Below are 16823 nucleotides of genomic sequence, written 5' to 3' on the forward strand. Positions count from 1 at the left end.
CTGAATTTGAAGGCATCAGCAATTCAGGGATATCAACTTCTGAAAGACTGTAGAAACTATACTTTTGGCATAACACTAAACACATGCCACTCTGTGAAGTTATGTATATTTACCTTGTTTTCACATTGAATTATATGGCCTCCTTTTGTACCTTGGTTCTGAAACTTGCACATTGAAACAAAGTTTCTGAGAAGTGCTTTGGGATAAAAGGTACTATATACATATGTGTGTGTGAAATTATTGTTAAATTATTTGTTACAAATTAGTGATTTACATTTTTATATTAATATTTCACTGTTTTCTAAACTAGTGCCAATCACTAATTAAAAGTTAATGTATTAATTTCTGAAAATTCCATCTTGTATAAAAATAGGTTTAAAAAGCAACATTAAAAACTGCTTTTTAAACTGGAAAGAATGTTTGTATTTCAAATATGCTTACACTTGTTTCCTGTGCTTAGATTTAGCACAGTAATAATAGTGACAGAAGTGCCAAAATGTATACTGTAAAATACAGTTCTCTATAAATCAACATCTAGCTCAATGACTTACACACATCCTACAGGATACCACAACAGTTCTAAATTGTTTCCTGTTAACACTGTGCACATATACTATAAGTTTTTAAACTGTGCTCAGCCTTTAATGTGGCACCTAACTAAGAATTCTGAAAAACTATGTCACTGTGCAACTATAAAATAGGGTATAAAGGTATAAATCATAAGTAAGTTTATTCAAAGAGTGCACAATGGGAATACTAGAACATTTCTATTGAAGATAAATATTTTAAACATGTTTATAGACTTCCAAAAAGAAACTTTTTTTTTTGCAAATGCATAAATGCTCATATATGTATACTAAGTCACTGAAAGAATCCATGATGGGCTTATAAATATGTGGAAATTGTATATACAATGTGAGATGAACTGTTCTGTTTAGTATCGGATATTGTGTTTTGTTTTTGCATACACAATATGAATACCATCTGGTAAACACCTAATGACAGTGTTTTCAAAACTTATATTTGCATATAAATTTAAAAAGGAAGAGGAGTGTGAATCTCCTTTATATGAACAATACATCACTTAAAAAAGGTGCACGGTTAGACTAGACCACTTAAAAAAGGAAGAATTTAAGGAATCTCTTGATTAAATATAATTGCCATCTGAATATTTGAGTTAAAATTTACCTTCAATTCACCAAGTTCACCTATTCATTGAATATGCACATGCAAAGAATGCTTTATAGTTTTGAAAGTGGTTTTTTAGACTGTTAATATTTGCACTAATTTTGTATCATAGTGTAAAGTACTTTAAAACATCCTCCTGAAAGAATGAAGGGAAAATGTTTTTACCTAATAATATTTCTTTCTGTGTTCATCAGTCCTCTAAATAGATCTCATTTAGCTTTCTAGTTGGAAGGCTGGTCCATATGGTCAATCATGGATATGTTTCAGGTCCACCTATTGAAGAAAACCATCATGATGATTATTTTCTGGACTGAAACATTTTTTCAAATAACAACATGCTGATTCTCTTTGTAAGGAAGCCAGACGCCTCCTATTTCATGGCCATCTCCACCAAAAAAGTCATGAGGTCTGCTAATCACCTGGATGCACCTTGAGCTGTCAGTCAACTACCCATTCAATAACTTTTCCCAAAAAGGGGAGGTTGAAGACAGTGCACTACGTGGCTGAGAACTCAAGAGATGTGTTTTAAATAAGGGCCAGACAATTGCAGACTTAAAAACATCTGGCACTCTACCCTCCCAAAGGGAAGCATTGATCAACCCTTGCCAGCAATGCCCCAATCTACCCCAGCTGGCTTTGGCATGGATCCAGTTCACAACTGGTTGCTTGCAGTCCCCCAAGCATATTCTCGGCATTGGTGAGTGACAACAGCTAAAACCAGTCCACGTAAATCAGACAAGGCTGAGCTTCCCCAACCTTGAACTCACACTTTGTAACTCAATTGGTGGTCCCCAAGTGGTGCAACTTTGTCTGCAAAGTAGGTGGCATATTCATCACGGACTACGGATGACTGAATTTCTGGGTGGAGATAACCCGGATTTACCAGGCTATTTCAGCATCTGGAACAATTCTGTAGGACAACACTTTGCAGATGGAATGGCAGCAGAAAAGAAAAGCATGTTCACTACTGCCACTACCACACCAGAGTCCTTTAAAAGCTATCTATGATATAACTGTTCACTTCAGCATGGATCAAGAGCCACATGTGCTCTAACAGCCTGCCCTCTTGCTTCAGCCATCTCATCTCCCCTATATACCAGGAGATCTGTGTCACCACAGCAGTGGGAAAGGATGCCTTGGTATCACTCTGTCTATGGCAGGGGGCCATGTGCTATTCCACAGTTTGACCCGGTTATTGACAGAGTAGCTGTCAAGATCAGCAAGATCTAGTTTTTCAGATAGTTTGAAATCCCACCAGCTCCACGAGTCTCTAGGGATGGACCAACTTGACTGATCCACCACCATAATAAGAGCATTGGGAGGCAGCAACCTGCACCTTTAGTTGTTCAACATGACAAGCATCTCAGCACATCAAATAATCAAAATCTCTGTTACCAGGAAGGTTCAAAACATTAAGCCTGATGCATGTCCCACCTCACGTTAGGCCAGTTATCTGAAATAGTCCAATCATTGTCATGGCCTCCCTTAAGTCCTATTCCATCCCTTACGAGCCAGGCTCAGCATGCATACTGAAGTCACTCAAAACATTAAGTCTAGATGTTCTCAACACCACTTCCAAGGCCAGCTCAGAGATGTAGAGGAGCGCTAAGCTATAAAAATTTGTTTGAAGGGGTACTCCATATCAAGATGGGAAACATTTCTGGAAGGCATGCTTCAGTCAAACAAGTTACTAATCTGGAGTACTGTGTCCAGTTCTGGATACTGCACTTCAAGAAAGATGTGGATAAGCTCGAGAGGGTACAAAGAAGGGCCACGTGCATGATTAGGGGCATGAATGATAGGCCCTGTGAGAAGAGTCTCCGGGAACTGGGCCTGCTCAGTCTGAGTAAGAGAAGCCTGAGAGGTGACTTGATAGCCACCTACAAGTACGTCGGGGTGAGCATCAAGATCTAGGGGAGCAACTCTTCAGGAAGGGACTTCAAGGGAGGACGTGGACCAATAGGCACAAACTAATGGAGGGTAAATTCAGGCTGGACATAAACAAAAAACTTCTTCTCTGTAAGAGTCACCAGAATCTGGAACACACTCCCAGCAGCGGTGGTGCAGTCACCATCCTTGGAGGTATTCAAAAAGAGGCTGGACAAGCACCTTGTTGAGCTCGTCTGAAACCAATAACTTCCTGCCCATGGCAGGAGACCAGACTTGATGATCTTGTAGGTCCCTTCTGGTCCTTCGATTCTATGCTTTTATTTTGATATATGGAGACCACGGGGGGGGGGGGACTTTAGGACCAGATCCAATTCTACCAGTTATTGTAAGTGCCTATGTGGACTTAGCTGTCTAAGTCTGATTCAGTTCCAAGTCCCTAAAAGCTATGGACATTTATACATGTGCTCCAAGAGAGGTGGAGCTTTAATTAGAATGGCTCTGAGATCCACTTTAATTAAAGCGCCTGGAAGATTTCATGTATCAGCATCCCTGTGCTTAAAAATGGTAGTGGGGGTGCTTTATCTAAAGCTCAAATAAGCTTTAGTTAAAGTGCTCCAACTGCCATTTTTAAGTGTGAGGACGCTGATATACAAAATCCTGGAGTCTGCTGGAGTGCAGTAATTATGGATTAATCAAGTCTGCTCCAGCATGCTGTAATTACAGCACATCGGAGTAGCCTCACTGCTCAAGTATAGACACCCGATGGTATTTATTTGGCTTCCTTTGTAACTTGCCATTTTTTTAGGTTTAGAGAGATTCTCAAAAATGCACCAAAGAAGATGAGGATACATCCATCTTTTACATCAACAGTTTTTCAGGGATTTGAGTACAGGGTGGAATAGGATTATACTTAAAATAAGTTTACTTAGATGCTGAATAGTTGGAATAGGAGCTGGCCCACAATGTTTTGTATTTGATGATCTAACAGTTTCTTCTGGCCGTAAACTCTATGACTTTACTTTCTCCACAACCAACTCTTTGCTTTGTCCACAACTTCCACATGCAGAGAAGCATCTCCCAATTCCAGTCTAGCAAGCTGTTATCCTCATATCATTCAAAATTGTCCTCAGAAAAATTGATTTTGAGATGCCCCAAAGCAGCAAGCTAATTATAAGAAGTCAGCCACATAAAAGCATATGCATTTCAGCCAAATACAGTCTACTGTTGGAATAAATTTTAACTTATTTATATGTTGTTCCTAATATTTTATACCAAGGAAACTTGAAACCAAAATGAAATGTGGAGCCAAGTATTGGTATATAGTAGTTTTAAAATAACTATATTGCACAATAAGAAGGGTGTTGATAGCCCATTCTATTCCCATGTACTTAGCTATCACTTTAAGATGTGCTGAAATATCCATTATTATATGGTAATTCCAATGATTAAAATTAATGTAAATATGGTGTTTGCAGTTCAGAGATGAAACATACAATTATACTGAGGAAAAGAATAATTATTCATCTTCTAATGACATACATATATTTCTCAGTTATAATAAGCAGATATTATGGACCAGATGTATTCTTCTGATTTACCATTTTGGGTATTAACTTGTTAGCTGTGGCACCACCATGTGGACATTTACTAAAACATCTAAACAATGATATAATACCAGTAAAAGGTATCATAATTGTACAGCTATCGTCTTCGAAGAAACGTTCTAAGATTCAGACATATCTTGTTCAATTTGAGTACAACATTTAAGGAAAGTTGAATAAAATATCCATTTGTGAAAATAAAATAAATAAAATAAAAGAATTAAAATATAATAGCATTTCTCTATTCAGTGTTCTTTTGACTTTTTTTTTTTTTTTATTTACTTTTTTTTCCTGTCATATGGAAGATGAAGACAAACCTGGAAATCATCTTCTATGGATATGAACTCACCAAAAAAAGGCATTATCCAAACTAAATAATCCAAAGCTAATAAAAATTAGAAAAATATTAACAGACTGAAAACTTTGATAGTTAATTATGCTGCATGCTAAATCTATATCAAAGGAACATTGAAGTCACTAAACTGAGCACTCAAATTTTTAAAATGCCACAGTTAAGTTTAGCCTGGCATCTCTGCTGAATCTCTTTTAAGCCAGGGGTAGGCAAAATGCGGCCCACGGGCCAGATGAGGCCCGCCAAGCCATTCTATTTGGCCCGCGAAAAATGTAGAAAATTAATATATATCTGCCCCTAACTGCCTGTCATGTGGCCCTCGATGGCCTACCAAAACTCAGTAAGCTGCCTTCCACCCCAAATAATTGCCTGTTCCATTTAAACACACTCATTGCCCTACTGAACAGCACAAAAAACCCTGTAAAATAGTCAAAAACAGGCTGCGCAATTTTTAAGCCCTATATAAAGCTGTTTAGTAAAAAGACTTAATTTCCTCCAAAAAATTGCAACATTTTGAAATTGCTTTCATTCCAAAAAGTTGATCTTGCAAAGAAATGAATAAATAAATAAATAACATTTGCAAGCACTGAAGCATTTTGTTTAGGCAATTTTTAAATAGTTTTGTTCCTAAAATTATGGTAAAAAACACTTGACTTCAATAAAGTCAAAACACTTTATATTAAATAACTACTGTTGAAAATGTATCGTATATAAAAATATTTAAATTATAAAAATTGCAACAAGGCAAAATGTTTAAACAAAACATTTGATATTACTAAAATTAAGTACAGAGGTTGAAATGAATCATTCTGATTTTTTCCCATGGAATGTGTTGTTCAGGTCAACATGCTCATTTTGATTTTAACAGAACTTCATTTGCTATGGGAAAAATGTTTCATCATTTTTGTTCAAACAGCTCATCAGAGGTTTAAATAAAAGATCCTTTATTTAAAAAAACCCAAAAGCAAACAACTTTGCTTCATTTACTATCTATGTACCAAATGAGGCCAAAGTTCTGTATAACAGATGTATGCATCCAAGTAATGCAGTGGTTGTCAACCAGAGGTATGCGTACCCCTCGGGGTGCTTAAAAAGGTCATAGGGGATACACAGAATGAATGAGAAAAAATTCCTGTTTTATAGAGGCGCACCAATGCATTGGTTCCATATTGGATCGGCACTGATATAAGGAAAATTAACTGTATCAACAATTGGGGTTTTTTTGGCTGATGTGCCCGATAAATGCCCTGTGCGTGCACATAGCCGCAGCGCTGCATGCAGGTGGCCAGGATCACAACCTGGCAGTGTGAAGAGCAGTCAGTTCTGGCTGGTAAGCTGTTGTGAGGAAAAGGTCATGGGGGGGCCGACTGAGGCCCCAGTGGTGAGGGAGGGAGTAGGGCTGGGGCAGAGGCAGAAGCTGCACAGCTGGGATGGGGTGCGGGATGGAGCTACAGCTCATCCGGGGGGCACATGGAGGGGGGGATGGCTTCTGCTGCTGCATGTACCCCAGGAGGGACTGGGAGTATGTACCCCCATATCTGCGCATGGGGAGACGGTGGGCTACTGCTGGGATCGGGGTGGTGCCGGGCTCTTCCCAGCAGGGGGGCTGAACCAGGGTTGTGCTCAGAGCAAGCAGCAGTGGCAGCGCTGGGAGTGGGGGCTATGGTGAATTTTGAGGTGGCTGCAGCCCTCCCCCCGTACACCCCTGTTACAGCGCTGCTGCCAGCCACCCCAAGTGCAGCCCAGCCCAGCCCCACACTGGGAAGAGCCCAGTGTTGCCCTGGCCCCAGCCCACAGTGCCAGCCCACCTTGCTCCACGCACAGATCCAGAGGCACATGTCCCCCATACTGTCCCAGTGTGCGTGCAGCAGTGGGAGACTCCCTCCCTGCGCCCACCAGACAAGTCACTCGCAGCTCCGTCCTGCGCCCCGTGCCAGCTGTGCAGCACCTATCCCTGCCCCAGGCCCCGCCCCACTCCCTCCCTCACTGCTGGGGACTCGATCTGCCCTCCCTCCTGTTAATGGTAACATTAAAAACAAAAAAATATATAAAGGAGTACATGAGCTGCAACTCTGAGACTGAAGGGGGACACTTGTTAAAAAAAAGTTGAAAAACCCTGATGTAATGGAAAACTTTCATCATACAGACACACAGTATGACGGGAATGAGGATGCATGGATAATCTTAATTCTGGCATTTTCTAACTTTTGAATGCTTGACTTTACCACTTTAATGTTCTTTCTATTTTAGTTCTTTGTATCTATTTTAGTTCTTTTTAAAAGCAATCTCAACTAACAGGCTCCTTCACATGGAGTTATACTAATCTATAAAGATTCGATCTGCAGCACAGGCCTCTACCACTCAGCAGCAAGCCAACCAGTTGTTGCCGAGGGCAAACTGTGCAGGGGAAAGCCGGGTGTGCATATGTCTGAGAGCAGGGGAAGGGGCCCTGCAGGCTCTGGGAGCCGGGAGGCGGGGGCAGAGGTTCTGGGGGTGGGGAGAGGGACTGTGCAAGTTCTAAGAATGGGGGATGGGGGTCCTGAGAGATGGAGTTGGGGGGAGGCAGCACCCTTACCCATGCTGGGAACTTCTAAACAGTAGCAGCTAAGCTGCTGCCACCAAAAGCGCTCTGCCCACCTGGCTGTTGCTCTTAAAGCAACAGAACCTGGGAACTGCTTTGGAGTTCCTGGCACAGCAATGCTGCAGGAGCACAGACTCCCGGGGGGAGAAGGGGGGCAATCCAGCAGGTGCCCCTCTCGCCCACCCCTAGTTACACTACTGCTACCACTTGACCTAAAGAAATAACTAATATTTGTAGTTATGCGAGCAGGCCAATAGAGGGAGCCCACACACTTTTTAGGTGGCTACACAAATCTTTTTGCTAGACAGCAGAGGATAGTCAGCGGTCAGGCAACCTATGTTCAGCTTTGACTGGAGGGGAATGTAGTCTGTTACTTGTTCACAGCACAGTCAATCATGTATCTAATACATTCATCTAGAAAGGCTGCACTCTGAAATGGATGAGACTGGATCTGTTAAAACTTGGATTATATCCTATATCCTTCCAGCTGCCAGAAGGGACCTTTCTGGCAATCTACTAGTTATGCTACTGCAATATGAAGGAAAAAGGTTACAGCCTTGGCTGTTTTCATAAACTGCTATATTGGGCAGTCTTTGGATCCCATATGCATAAAGCTTGCTGGAATTGGACAGCATCCAGTCACTGTCTCAGGCACATTTTTGGAACCACATATATCTGGTTCCACATCAGAGAAAGCTGGACCAGTGATCCAACTGCTGCAAGACAAGTACTGAATCTCCATATCTCCCCAGTGGCTTATGCACACTATCCCAAGAACTCCACCCTCAGGGGCTCTCCAGTTTAAATTACCACTTTGGGGGTATGGTGTGACTGTTGAAGAAAAGACATTCAAATTTTGCAACAGAATTCCTGAGACATAAATAGCTTAAAAAACAGCTCAATTCATGCAATTGTCTTACCACTCTTGGGAATCTTTGGGGATTTCAGTATTCTAGGTGGTCCAGCCCCCTCGCTCCTGCTCAAAGCTTGCATTTTGGCAATAGTCTCTCTCCCCTTTGCTAGAAAACATCTCTTTTTAAAAACAGTTTACAACACCTTTCCCCTTTCTGTTAGGGTTTTTCCATTCTCTACATGAGTCATTCCAGTAATAAGAGTCATCAGCAAATCAATATTTTTTGCCCTGTGCTTCCTACTGTCCTATAAGGAAAGGGCTATTTAGATGCTCATGGCCCTCATTGCCGTTTCAGTTTCTTTGATACTGTGTTCCTGCCCATAAAATGGAGGATTTAGAGTAAAGAGAGACAATTCATGAACTCCAATGGAACTCTTAAGTTTACATCAGCAGATTCCCCAAACCTTCACAGAGGAAAATGACACTTACCTGCTGCGTAAAGTAGGAATATAAGGCCCAGATCAGTAATAAGGTTAATGAAGTGCAAAGAATTATCAGCATCTAACCATGAAAGAGCTGAGGCTTGACTTAAGTGCATGATTGAATTCACCCGGTTCTCCACCCACCTTTTTCCCTGCTAAAAGGCAAGTTACCCTTATCCACAATTATACCTTTGTGCATACCCCATAGGAGGTTTAGATCACAGTAAGATTGCTGTGGGGCAGGTGCACACCCAGTGTAGACTGAGTGTTAAGAAACTTTAGCAGTAACAGTTTTTACTTTAGCAAAATAGCTATTTTCAGGGACTTAAAAATCTGCAAAACTTGGCTATATCATGAATAAAGGTACACCCTAATAACAATAATTCTCAGAAACAGCTGACCTACTTTTGCTATAACTTGCAAAAACCATTAAGTCTGAGGAAGAAAACAAGAATGGAAATTTCAGACGAATTAAAATTGGAAGCTATATGCATATAAATTAATGATCTTATAACTGATAGCATTTGGTACACTTTACTGATCATTATTAATTTCAAGTAACATAAACTGTTAGGTCTGTTCTGGTCCACAAAAGTCGATAGATACAAATATCCCATCATAAGGAATCACTGAGAACAATGATAGAATTTATTTTTCCAACACTTGATCACAAGTGTAAGTCTACTACAAGTTAGAGGGCCTTGTCTCTCTGATTGGCACGTTCGGGATAACCAAGGAATTTGACTCCCTGGTCAAACTGGTATGGACAGTGAGGGGTTTTGCCTTCCTCTGTAGCAGGGCATGAGGGGATAGTCTTCTTCCTTGGATCTCTCAAATGAATTGTTAACAGACTTTACAACAGCAGGATACCGCTGCCATTTCCCCTTTATTTTACCTGCAGCAGGTTGTGGTGCTTTTGGTGTCTTTGTGCAATATGCTTTAAGGTTTGTAACTGGCTTGATTGTATAGTTTGAGGAATGGGTTAAATGAGCACTTGGATGGGATAACTGGAACAGGGATGATTTTGTCTTGAGCATGGGGTTGGACACTGCATCCAGACACACATGGATGTTTGGTTCCCTGGGGACAACCTGAAGCAACACATCTTGTGCCTCTGCTAGTTGTCCTGAGGGGACGCCTGTGCCACGTGTGCTTTGGTGCACAACAGTTTACCCCAGGTGGGGTAAGGGAGGCTGGGGCCAGCATTGGGCTGGCCCCAGCAGCCTTACCTGGGGCCCTCCCAGGGCTGCTGCAGTGGTGATCCTGCTGCACGGAGCCTGGCCGGCAGGAGAGTGCCGCTCCAGCTGGCAAGGCTCCAGCTTCAGGCAGTGCATGCTGCTGCCGCATGTGCCATTTCACTTTTTTTTCCATGGGTTTTTTGACCCCTGGATATCCAGGGATCAAAAAAACCCTCCCTTGCAGCATGGAGAATAACTGACTATGTGGTATGTGGCACCGCAGACATATCTGCGGCACCACATACCACACGACCACGCTTGTCTGGACACGGCCCAAATGACTAGAGGGATGACACCTATGACTGTTTGCAGGATTGTGAACTTATTGTGTATATATTTACTTAATTATTAAAGCAAAGTCATGTTGCATCTGTATTAAAAAGGGGGATTTACTTGAGTTTATTACATTGGCTTATAAGTTGTCTAACTGTCTATTAATGAGGAAAACACTAATTATTACTAATTACTCTTTTGTATTTGGATGCAAAGTAAATGTAAAAAAATCAAGATATTGGTTTATTAAGTGAAAAAAATAGATTGCTATAATGTTAAGATTTGTGTTTTATGCTTCAAAGCGCCAGGGAACTCAGAGCTAAGGTTCCCATAGCAACCTTTATTGCCCTCTTGCCTGCATGTGCCAGCACTAGCATAGGTTTTGGAAAATTAGTAGATCACAGCTTTTGGAACATCAGATCATAACATGCCTGGCTGCCTCCATGTTCTCTGAATCCTAACAGTATCAAATTAATACCTATATGTGGACTAACCCAATTTTTAGAGTAGGAAGTATAACTTGCAACACAAATCAAACTGAGAAGTGCTGTAATAGCTGTTTTATCTCATAAAGAATGGCTGAAATTATTTCAAATAAAACAATGAAGTTTGTATAGGCACTCTAAAGAACTCTTGCCAAATTTTGGCCCGATGCCACTTAATACAGTCATATGAAAGAATTCCCCTAAAAATAATTTTTAACAAAGAAATGCTGACATTTATTGGATTCTAGAATCATAGAAAAGTAGGGCTGGAAGGGAGCTCCAGAGGTCGAGTCCAACCCCATGCTCAAGACAAAATCATCCCTATCCTAATTGTCCCATCCAAGTGCTCGTTTAACCCATTCCTCAAACTATACAATCAAGCCGGTTACAAAACTTAAAATATATTGCACAAAGACACCAAAAGTACCACAACCTGCTGCAGGTAAAATAAGGGAGGGGGAATGGCAGCAGTATTCTGCTGCTGTAAGGTCTGTTAACAATTCATCTGATAGATCCAAGGAAGAAGACTATCCCCTCATGCCCTGCTACAGAGGAAGGCAAAACCCCTCACTGTCCATACCAGTTTGACCAGGGGGTCAAATTCCTTTATTATCCCAAACGTGCCAATCAGAGAGACAAGGCCCTCTAACGAGGAACCTCCCAGTTTTAGTCACAGCAGGAACAGTGGCATACCTCAGTCAAAATCCCCAGCCTTGGCTGCAGCTAACATCCAATGCTTCCAAGGAATGCAAAAATCTCCAAGCACCTGTAGCAACAGGAAGGGGGAAAAATCCTTCTTGGTTCCATGTGGCAGCCAGCAAAGCCCAGAAGCATGGGAAAAACCAAACACACTCAATTCTGCTCTGCAACCTGGAGACAACAAGCATAATTCCAACACTGTACCCTCTTTCTGGACAGCCAGCACTCTCCTTTCTGTATCCCCTCCAAAAACGTATCCCAGCTCCTTTAACCTTCTTTCATAAACCAGTTGTGGAGCTCTGCTTCATTCTCCTGCTGCTGAATACGGTGCTCTCCAATATCTACCTGTTTCAGGCAGAATTGCTCTTCTCATTAGCCCCAGCAATCCCTCTGTTGTTCTTACAGAGCACACCAGGAATAGATCATCCCTGACCAATGTTTATCCAACATTTTCTTGAAAACCTCCAATATAGGAGATTCTACAACTTTTCTAGGCAGTTTATTCCACTGCCTCGCTGTTCTAGCAGTGGAGAAGGGTTTTTTTCCCCCCCTAATATCCAATTTATACCTACAGATTGAACAGGACCTAATTCAACAAGCTACAGTATGCTAGATTTTGGTTTTTTTCTGAGTACAGTACAGCTCCCTTCACTAATTTTCTAAAGCCACATTCTGATCATCAGGAAAAATGGAAAAGCTTTCTAACTATGAGGACAGTTAAGTATTGGCACAAGCGACCTAGAGAAGTTGTGGAATCTCTATCCCTGGAAATTTTCAAGAGTAGATTTGACAGACACTTGGCTGGGATGTTAGTCAGGGCTGATCCTGTCTTGAGCACAGGCCTGGATTACGTGACCTAATGCGCTCCCATCCAGCCCTACGTTCCTATGAACCTACAAACAGGGAAAATTTGCAGGAGCCAATTGCAAAGAAAGGTAGCCAAGGAATAGGAGAAATATGATATTTTAACATTTCCTTTTATTTTAGCAACATGTTCTGGATTTCAAGACACTTTTAATCATAATTATATTGTAAACCAAAGGGAAAACCTTCCTTTCTTTCCTCTCAGCGGAGGGGAGAACCAAAACAGTGGAACTTATCCAGGACATAGTAGGAGTGCTAGTTTCAGAACATGCTTTCCTTTCACTTGTCAAATCTTTTCTCCAGTTCATGTTAATTGCACATTACATTTTTTGAAACAGGGTCCAGGAGCCGTGCTGGTGCAAATTAATGACAACTGGATTAGTATGATAGTTCACTGCTTTCTCCACTACTCATGGATAATCCACCCCAGCAGACACAGGGGACCACCCATGCAGATTCAGCTACAGGATTTAGGCCTGAATGTTTATATAAATGAACTAAAATGGCTGGTAAGCCAAAACCAGTGGTCAAAAGAACAGCTGGGGCTCTGGAAATAGGAAAGGGAAGAAAGAGTGCAAAATCCAGGAAATTCACACATGAGTAACTAAGTTCAAGGGCATTAGGTCCACATTAATGAAACAACCTATATATTATCTGCTAATATGCGCCAGTCCTTCATGAATAATATCAAGCAAAGTTAAACACATGCTTCTTTATTCAGCCCAGAGGTGTTTCTGCTACTGGGGCTGTACCAGGTTATAATTCAAATGTGGGACTCATTGCCACCAGATGTTGTGGACGCTGATAGTTTGGTCAGGTTCAGAAAGGGACTGGACTGGAGGAAAGGGGCATCCGAGCAGGGGGGTCGCAGTACGGCCTCTGAATCAGAGCTTCCAAGACCCTAAATCAGCGGTTCCCAATCTGTCTTACACGTACCACCAGTGGTACACAGACAACCTCCCAGTGGTATGTTAACAGTTGGATTATAATTACTTTATATGACAACAGTTGGCTGGTGGTACTTAAGTTCATGAACAAGATGTGCCCCTGGAGGCCGGGGGGGCACGGCGACCACCCCCAGGGGCAGGCTGAGCGGCTAGCTGCCGCAGGCGGCCCTGGCGGTGTCAGCAGCAGGGACGTGGTGGCGGCAAGCGGGAAGCTCCGGCAGGCAGTTGCGGCGGTGCTGGCGGCGGGCTGAGCAGGGAGTTCCCACCGGCGGTGGTGGCGGTGTCAGCGGTGGGGACACGGCAGTGGCGAGCGGGGAGCTCCCACAGGCCACCCTGGCAGTGGCCGGGGGGGGTGAGCGGACCACCTGCAGTGTTGGCAGTGTCCAGTGGCAATCAGCACCTGCCTGCAGACGCTGCCAGTGGCAAACAGTGACCACCTGTGCTTTGCTGGGGGGGCACCGCCATCTCAGGGGACCCCCTACGGGTGGCCAACGATCCCTGTCACACGTCCCACCCGTGGCACGCAGACAACATGCCAGCATTAGAATACCAGACGTGTTCTAATTACTGTATCCGACAAATGTTTGGCCAGCGGTACTTAAGGGGGTGTCGTTTTCAATCCGCGGCGCGCGGCGCGCCGTGCAGGGGTCTTGTTGCCTTCCCGCCGCGCCCGGCGAAAGGCACAGTGGCAGGACAGGTGAGTGCTCAGCCCAGGCCAAAGCCTGCCCAAGGCTCTTACCTGCCGCGGGGGAGCGCAGCCCCTTGCCTGCCGCCGCGCGGGTGTCTCCTCAGACACTGCGGGCACTGTGCGCGGGGGGCGCTCGCGGCCGGGCCCGAACCTCAAGCCCGTTGGGGGCGGAGGAGTCCGGACCTGGCCGGGTGGCAAGTGGCCCGGCCTCGTTCCCCCGGCGGCGGTTGGAGCCGGGCCGGCGCGGGGCCATGTCGAGGGCCGGGGAGCTGCTGCCCGCCCTCCTGGGCCTGCTGCTGGTGGCGAGGCCGCCCGCGCTGGGCCGCCCGCCCCGCCTGAGGGAGCCGGGGGCGGGTGAGGCCCGGGACTGGGCCGGGGATCCGGTGCGCGGTTCCCGGGTCTATTCTCCAGCCTCGCCGTGCAGTTCAAGGCAGGGTGGGGAGTTCAACTGCCATAAAAAAACAAACAAACCCCGGATATGACAATGGGAAAGAGGTCACAGAGAATATATCTGTATTATAGATTCATGGATATGGGAGATGTCTATCTGTATTTATAGGTGCACAGATAATATATGATGTATTACTACAGATATGGGAGATGTCTATATGTATTCATAGGTGCACAGATAATATATGTATTATTATAGATATGGGAGATGTCTATATGTATTCATAGATGCACAGATAATAGATGATGTATTATTGTATCAGGTACAGGGTCTTCCTTAAGTCCTTGTGCACTTTTAAACTTTAACCACATAGATTGTAGGTACAATAGAAACAATCTGTTAACGGCATTTAAAAGCAAGTTTATTAAAGCTTTAGGACAGATAGACTTCAACATAACTGACATCCATCGTGGTACAGTCCTCAATGTAATCTTCCAGCTCCTTGAAAACATTTCCCAGTTGCTTTTGAGTTACTGCACTAATTGCAGTGGTGATACTGGCCCTAAGTTCCACCAAAGAACGTGGTTGTGACAAGTAAACTGCATATCCCCATAAAAAGAAGTCCAACGACGACAGGTCAGATGAACAAGGTAGCCAAGCAATTGGTCCACCTCCGCCTACCCATGTCTCTGAGAAAATGTCATTTAGGAACTGTTGTACATTCAGAGCATAGTGGCACGGAGCTCCATCTTATTTAAGAATAAATTAATTGTTACTTGTGAAATTTAGCATTGTGTACTCCAGTTGTCCTAAAACTTTAATAAATTTGCTGTTAAATGCTGTTTACTGATTGTTTCTATCACACCTACAACCTAAGTTATTAAAGTTTAAAAGTGCACAAGTATTTTATGAAGACCCTGTATAATATCTTATATAGGATCGCTGATAATATCACACGTCGAGTTCACACAGCGTTGTCTGCCCTCCAGGAGTCTCCAGGAATTGGAGGCTACTTAAGATAAATGAGATTCAAATAAACTTGGTCTGAGCCTTCAAGAGGCCAAGGAGTAATGGATCGTTGAATCCAATTTATACAATACTCCCGTGAGTGTTTTTTTTTAATGTAGTAGCCACGTGCATTTGCCTTCAGGAGATAAAGCCTGTGCACCATCATGAATGTTGTTGCATCATGTGATGAAACCTCCCAGAATAGAGCTGGCAACCCAAAGTCCACAGCCTTGGATAAGGAGCTAAATGAGGTGGGACTGACAGAGCAGGACCCTGGAAGTGGAGAGAAGCTGGAATCAGACCATGTGCTGGGCCACTGAGTTACACAGTGGTCACTGAGACTGCTGTGTGCGTGGCAGACATGTAGGATGGCCATTCGTCTGGTTTTATAGAGGACAGTCCAGTTTTCTGCTAGTCTGTCCTCTATTGATACGAAACCAGATGCCTTTATGTCCTCTGTTTTTCTCTTGAGACACCAAACCTTTCAACCCACAATTGAACTTTAAATTGTTTGTCCTCATTGGTTAACATATTTGTCATTTAATTAATCCCATGTTTGTACTGGTCCCGTGAATGCCAACAAAGGTCCTATTTGTCATGGTTCCTAATTATATCCTTCTATTATGGCTGTTGCTTGCCACCCTTAAACGTTTGTCTTCAGAATCAGTTTGACATCACCCTTAATTCAAAATGCCCAAACAAAAGACATCCTTCAACTCAGAATGGTCAAAAGAACATGATCACTATACGCTAAATGCAGCTATCCTCTACTGAGGTACCTCGATGGCCACCCTACAGACATGCAAGGAGAAGTTTGCTATTGCAGGGTGTATTTTGGAAAGATAGCTGGATGTTAAAGCAAGTTAAACATATGGCTCAGAACAAAAGCTATGGGAGTTCCTACATCAACTGGAGAATCTTATACATACTCTAAATCAGCGGTTCTCAACTTTTTACACCTTATGTCCCACCAACCATTTTGTCAAAAAACCCTGGTCCCACCATGATAAAAACAAAAACCCACAAAATTGCACTGTTCAAGATACCTGTTGATTCATTTATTTGAAGTGCAAATAACCGATTTTTTCCATTGGGCAGTGAGTTGAAGTCCCACCTACACAACCTTCGAGTCCCACCAGTGGGACATGTGCCACTGGTTGAGAAACACTGCACTAAATTACCTGGCAAGGGAAAATCCTGACATAGTGTATGTTTTTGAAGTATGAAATGGCAAAAACTAGTGAGATTCTGCAGTATTTTTCTGCTTATTGGGATTCTTCACT

At 43.0% G+C, this 16823-nt stretch overlaps 1 long non-coding RNA gene across 1 annotated transcript in view; it reads right to left on the reverse strand.

Annotated features, from left to right (window-relative positions):
- LOC109307463 overlaps positions 1-9051 on the reverse strand; it is a 29929-nt gene extending 20878 nt beyond the window's left edge. Inside the window, exons 1-2 of the long non-coding RNA XR_002100271.1 lie at positions 8955-9051; positions 1354-1461 (exon numbers count right to left, since the gene is read on the reverse strand). This is a non-coding gene — a long non-coding RNA (uncharacterized LOC109307463). The remainder of the gene's footprint in view (positions 1-1353; positions 1462-8954) is intronic.
- Between the last annotated feature and the right edge of the window lie 7772 nt (positions 9052-16823).

The sequence above is a fragment of the Crocodylus porosus genome, unplaced genomic scaffold (assembly GCF_001723895.1).
Source record: "Crocodylus porosus isolate Cpor-Errol unplaced genomic scaffold, CroPor_comp1, whole genome shotgun sequence".
Lineage (NCBI taxonomy): Eukaryota > Metazoa > Chordata > Crocodylia > Crocodylidae > Crocodylus > Crocodylus porosus.